The sequence below is a fragment of the Vicugna pacos genome, chromosome 35 (genome assembly GCF_048564905.1).
Source record: "Vicugna pacos chromosome 35, VicPac4, whole genome shotgun sequence".
In the NCBI taxonomy this organism is placed as follows: domain Eukaryota; kingdom Metazoa; phylum Chordata; class Mammalia; order Artiodactyla; family Camelidae; genus Vicugna; species Vicugna pacos.
Window position 1 is genome coordinate 6,961,010 of NC_133021.1, and position 5,514 is coordinate 6,966,523.

The 5,514-nt window shown below is 47.2% G+C and overlaps 1 pseudogene; it reads left to right on the forward strand.

Annotated features, from left to right (window-relative positions):
* The first annotated feature begins 2,601 nt into the window (after window positions 1-2,601).
* Window positions 2,602-3,168, forward strand: LOC140691542 (trafficking protein particle complex subunit 9 pseudogene; annotated as a pseudogene).
* The last annotated feature ends 2,346 nt before the right edge of the window (window positions 3,169-5,514 follow it).

The following is a 5,514-nucleotide window of genomic DNA, read 5'->3' on the forward strand; positions in this document are numbered from 1 at the left end:
TGTATTTGGGAGAACTCCAGGCCTCGTGTAGTACCTGGTACAGATTGCTCACTAAGCTGATGCTTGAACTGGGAGAAAAGCATAGTAAATATTGGAATTTCCACTATGGTTGAGACTTCCAGGTTTCTATAACCTGTTTAGCCCACCTTAATATTGGCTGCACCCATACTGGGTAATTTGATGGAACTTCATGATACGGTAGTGTAGAGACAGGGCCATGTATGTTTCTTCTATTTACTTTTTCTAACATTCATTCTCCTGGGTCTCCCAGATCCTCCCCCAGCAGTGCCCAGGGCTGGCTTGGTGCTGTGCTGAGGCAATATTTGTTAGTAAGACCCTTTCCTCATCTCTTCTGAGCCTCCTTTTCCTTCTCTGCACAATGAGGGCTTAGACTAGATAAGTGCTTTTCAGTTTCTTTTAAAGCCATGTTGCCTTTGAGAAACAGAAAATGCAAATCTCTCCTCCCATCCCAACCCTTTAGATTTTGATACGTCCTCCAAGGAGTGACATAGCTGTTTGTGGAAAATTGATGTGAATGTGATTCCAGGTGGCACGGGAAAGACTCTTCAGAGATTTATTGCAGGGAGAATACAGGGAAGGGGCAGTATGTCACACTTTCTACTGTGAGCACTGGAGCAGGGACTTGGGTTTAAATACGGTGTCTGACGTGGCCTCTCTCTAATCTTGCACAATGTGATAAACCTCTCTCTTTCAGTTTCTTAATGTGTCAAGTTGGGGTGATAATATTTTAGGGCTTTTGTGAAACATACACATAAGCCATTTGTGTCTCGGTAGAAACAAGACCTGCTTGGGAGTCAGGGATTTTTAAAAAACAAAAATCTTGTTCATAGCACCCTGTGTGTGTTTTGAAGTTTCTGGAGGGTGAGGGATGAATCTAAAGTCCATCTTGGGACAGGTGGCCCATGGGTCTGTGTGCCCCAGATTGCCCCCTCCTCCCCAGTCCTCTTCCTCTCAGTCCAGGATGAAGTTCCCTAGTAGATTTACACAGAGGTCTTGTGGAAATGGCTTTTCATTTTATTGTTTCACCAAGAAGGGCAATTGGGGGTTTCTATTTAATAAAAAGAAAAAAAAATCACAAATACAAAATTAGACCTAGGGTGGTGACAGGGGCTCTTGGAAGTGGGGACCATTAGCTTTGTTAGCTTCAGGTGCAGTGGCCTCTGGCCACGAGGACCCATCCTCGTGCTCTGAAGCTGGAGGGACCAGTGGGTTCAGTCAAAATTTTGACTGAGTGTATCTCATGGGCTGGGCATTGTCCTATTTGTACTGTGGGTTCCTTATTTGAGACAGTGAGCTCATGGAATCTCAATAGCCACTTTAAAAAATTAGACTTTTTATTTTAAGGTGTAATGTAGACTCCCATGTAGTTGTAAGAGATAATATGGAGAGGGCCTTTGGGCTCTTTGCCCAATTTTCCTTAATGGTTCCATCTTGCAAAGTTGGGGTACAATTAATTACTGACTCACTAACCTTTTGAGGCTTCTGTTATTGCCCTCATTTCTATTCATGATTAAACTGGGGCTTAGAGAAGCACACAGGCCTGCCCAGGTCACCCACATGGTTAGTGTAGAGTCGGGGGCAACGTGGGCTTGGGATTTCCAGACAGTACAATTATGATGGTCTTTTGCAGGGAGCAGCATTCACTTTGCTTGTTTATTCATTCATTCAACAAACATTTATTGAGTAACCTCTGTGGGTCAGATGCTTACATAGGGTTATCTGATTCTTCAGCAGTACTGAGAATCAGCTAATGTTTTCTTTTTTTAATCTGAGAAAATTAGCTCTGAGAGGTCATAAGCCCCCCAAAGGAAATATAGCTCATAAAGGAGGGATACTAAATTTGCACAGTCCCCTCTTTTTATGCAGGTTGTGCCCTAGGCATTCTACATTTGCAAACTTCTGTAATCCAGATATATTCTTGTAAGGAAAGGATTTTTTTTAATGGAAGTATAGTCAATTTTACAGTGTTGTGTCAATTGCAAGGTGTTTTTTGAATTTTGAATTAAAAAATATTTTTTGAGGAGGGTAATTATGTTTATTTATTTGTTTCATTTTTTAAAATGAGGTACTGGGGATTGGACCCAGGACCTCTTACATGCTAGTCACATACTCTACCACTGAACTGTACCCTCCTTCCCAAGATAAGTTTTCTTATCCATTATTCTGGAGCTTAGGACTTCAAATAAATTCGAGTTGAAATCCAGTTCTTCTGATCCCACTGAGGTTCTTTTCTTTATATTCTGCTGAAGGGGGGTGGGGAAAGCAGTTCCTTTGTTCATTTTTTTATTCAGCAGTTTTGAGCACTGACTTTGCATCAGAGCCTGGCTAGGTGCTTGGAAACAGAAAACAAGAAATGACCCTTTTCTGCAGGGGCAGGAAGCCTAGACCATCAGCTGAGTATGTGGTCCGAAATACGGTAGCTATGTGCAGACTCTGAGGAGAAACTGTACCCCTGGCTTTGCTTCGGCTTCCATTGTCTTCTGGCTGGTACTCACCAGGTCAACGCAACCCAGTGGGACCCACAGCCCACAGCAAATTATGTACATTGGTCTCCTCTCCCCTCTCAGCAGGGCCTGAAACATGAGTATCCCTGACTATGTGCAGTTTGCTGAGGACTACGAGACTCTCCCCATGGAGGTCCGACCCTTGGGGATCATCTCAGTGGAGGATTTCTTTTGTATCTATAAGCGAATCTCCTTGGTGAGCCAGGTCATCCCATGGGGCTCCCAGTGGGCACTCTGTATCCACTACAGGCACCACTATGCACCCGAGAATGGGTGGAGCATCTTCCAGACCAACTGCAAGGTCGTGGGCCTTGTCACCATTACCGACTGCCTCTCGGCCAAGGTCTTCGAGAAGCTCCATGTGCAAAGGAGCTGTATGGCACCATGCTTAATGACTCTCAGCTCTTTGTCTTTATGCTGCATGTGGAGGTAGCCGAGCAGCCACGCACCGACGTGGCCTTCAATCTACGAGGACTTCAGGGTGGTGGAGAAGAGGATCGAGGACTTCACTGAGTCTCTCTTCATCATTCTCAAGTCCAAGTGGCTGGACAAGGCCGCTGACAATTCTGGGGACAAGATACCCCTCCTCTGCATCCTGTTTGAGAAGGAGGACTTCATGGGACTGGACATAGACAGCAGGTAAGTCTACCTGGAGGCCTGGGCACCCTGGCTGTGTGCCGGGTTTTTTTCCTACATCCGGAAATGAATCAGCAAGGAAGATGGCAGTCTTGTAGCCAAGGGGGAGGGAGGTGCATCCTGCCAGTTTACAGAGATTTAAAAGTGGAACTGCCTTTGTTTCAGAGATCCTTTTAGGGTTAGTGTGGACACTTACTCCCGCTTTTCATCCAGGAACTTTTGTGGGACCCCTGGAGTTGCTGTCCAATAGAGTAGCCACAGCCACTGACGCTAGGAGCACTGGGGAGAAGGCTGGTCTTAGCTGAGATGTGCTGTAGGTCAAATGCACATCAGGTGCTAAGACTTGTCTAGTGAAAAGAATGTAATCTATGTTGTTACTTTCTATATTGATTACATGTCAAAATGATAGTATTTTACATACAGTAGATTAAGTAAGATCTGCTCTTAAAATCAGTTTCTAGTATTTGTGTGTTTTTTTGTTTGCTTGTTTGTTTACCATTTTAAATGTGGCAACTGGGAAACTTTCTTTACATGGCTCTCATTTCATTCCTGTTGGGTAGCCTGTCCTGTGACAGCCTCATCCCTTTGCTTATAGATGAGATGCTGAATCCCGTGATGCAGAATGAAGTGCTGGTTGAGCTGGGGGAGGAATCGGTGTCTCCTGCCTCCCAGGCCCAGCACCTGCACAGCTCAGGCCCTCTCTTCCTATCTGACAGCCACCCTGCCAAGTTAGGACATCAGAAACACCGCCAGGGACTTCCGAAAGAAGTCCTTACGCAGGTAAAGGCGTATCACAGAGTATGGGACAGAGCAGGGAAAGGTTCATCCTCACTTTGCCCCTGTGATTAAGTCAACGTCCCCACTTTGCCTCAGAAGGGCAGATGAGCTCTTCTGGGCTGCCTACCCCTCCCACCTTCTGCTCTGTTTCCCTGTGTATCTATCGTGCTTTTCCTCGGGCAGAAGAGGGTGAGATGCCTTTGCCAAGATGCGGTCCCCCTTTGCTGGGGAGAGTGAGGGAAGCTGTGTCCCCCCTGCCTATGGCCTTGGGCCTTGAGTCTGGAGAGCGCTCATGGTGGTCCCACAGGTGACGGTCGGGGGACCTGGCATGTGCTGCCGTGCCCGCTGTTGAGGCGGTGCTCTGTGATTCCTGAACTTACCTAATATCAAATCCTACTTTCCGGTTGTTGGTAAGTTGGAGGAGAAGATGCCAGAGAATTGGTAAAAGAAAGTCCAGACCAGCCCTGTGAATGAGAGGCATAGGGGACCTGAGTCCCACCTGTATGTTGTGCCTGGCGGGCTTTTGATTAATTTTCAGTTCCTCCCCGGACATGTCTCTATGGTTTAAGGAAGGGGCAAGTCATGTCGTGGCCATGATCTGTAGTTGTCCACACAGGGCCCTGTGAGCTACACGTCCGCACTCCCCTTCTGCTCCTTCTACACCGAGGCTGGCTCCGTTCACCTCACCTGTCACCTCCTGCTGAGCACCCAGGCATTAGTCAAGGTAGGTACATCATTACAACGTAAGCAGGGGCCACCTTCTCCCCTTGGACAGACTGGTGGGTGAGCAGTGGAAGCCTGGATCCCTGCCCTAGCCCCCTGGCCAGTGCCTCCTTTTTTGTCATAGGAGGCACTGGTGACATTTTTGCTCAGCAACTGCTTGGCTCTGAGTCTGCAGACCCACCAGAGAATGCCAGCTTGTTTTTGCCTTTCGAAATCTGTCCTTGTGATTTGGCTGAGTACCTGGATATTTGCTTAGCCCGTAGTGGTTGACACTATCACCATTGTTCACCCAGAACCTCGTGTACCAGGCATGGCTCTCGGCATCAAAATACAGCAGCGCATTAAACCTCCCTCTCGGTGGGTCTGTCTGTTCTGGTACCATAAGGGCTCAGCCAGCATCTGAACGTGAGTGAGATAACGCGGCCAGTGAGCTCGGGTCAAGCACGTTCTTCTCCAGTCACTTTTACTCCACTGTTGCTTTTACAATTCCACAGTCATTAATTTTTAAAACAATGCTTTGGTGCAGGAGCAGAGCCTAGCTGTCTCCCGCTAATCTTGGTGGGAGTGAGTAAAACTGTCCAGCCTGAAATGCTACCACATTTTGTAGCTCAAAAGCTGTCTAGACGCATGTAAGTGGAGTTTTGGTTAGGGGCGCTGACCACGTTGGGGTCCCCCAGCAGCGCCGCTCCCCTCAGTCCCTTGCCTTCCCTGGAGCAGGAGGTGAGGTTGGGTCTCACCGTCCCCGCGTCCCTGGCCACACACACTCATGTAAATTCTTGTACATGCTGTCAAAGTCATTTTTGTTCCTGTGTGTTTCTAATTTTCTCTTGTTCCTCTTTTCCTTTTTCTTTAT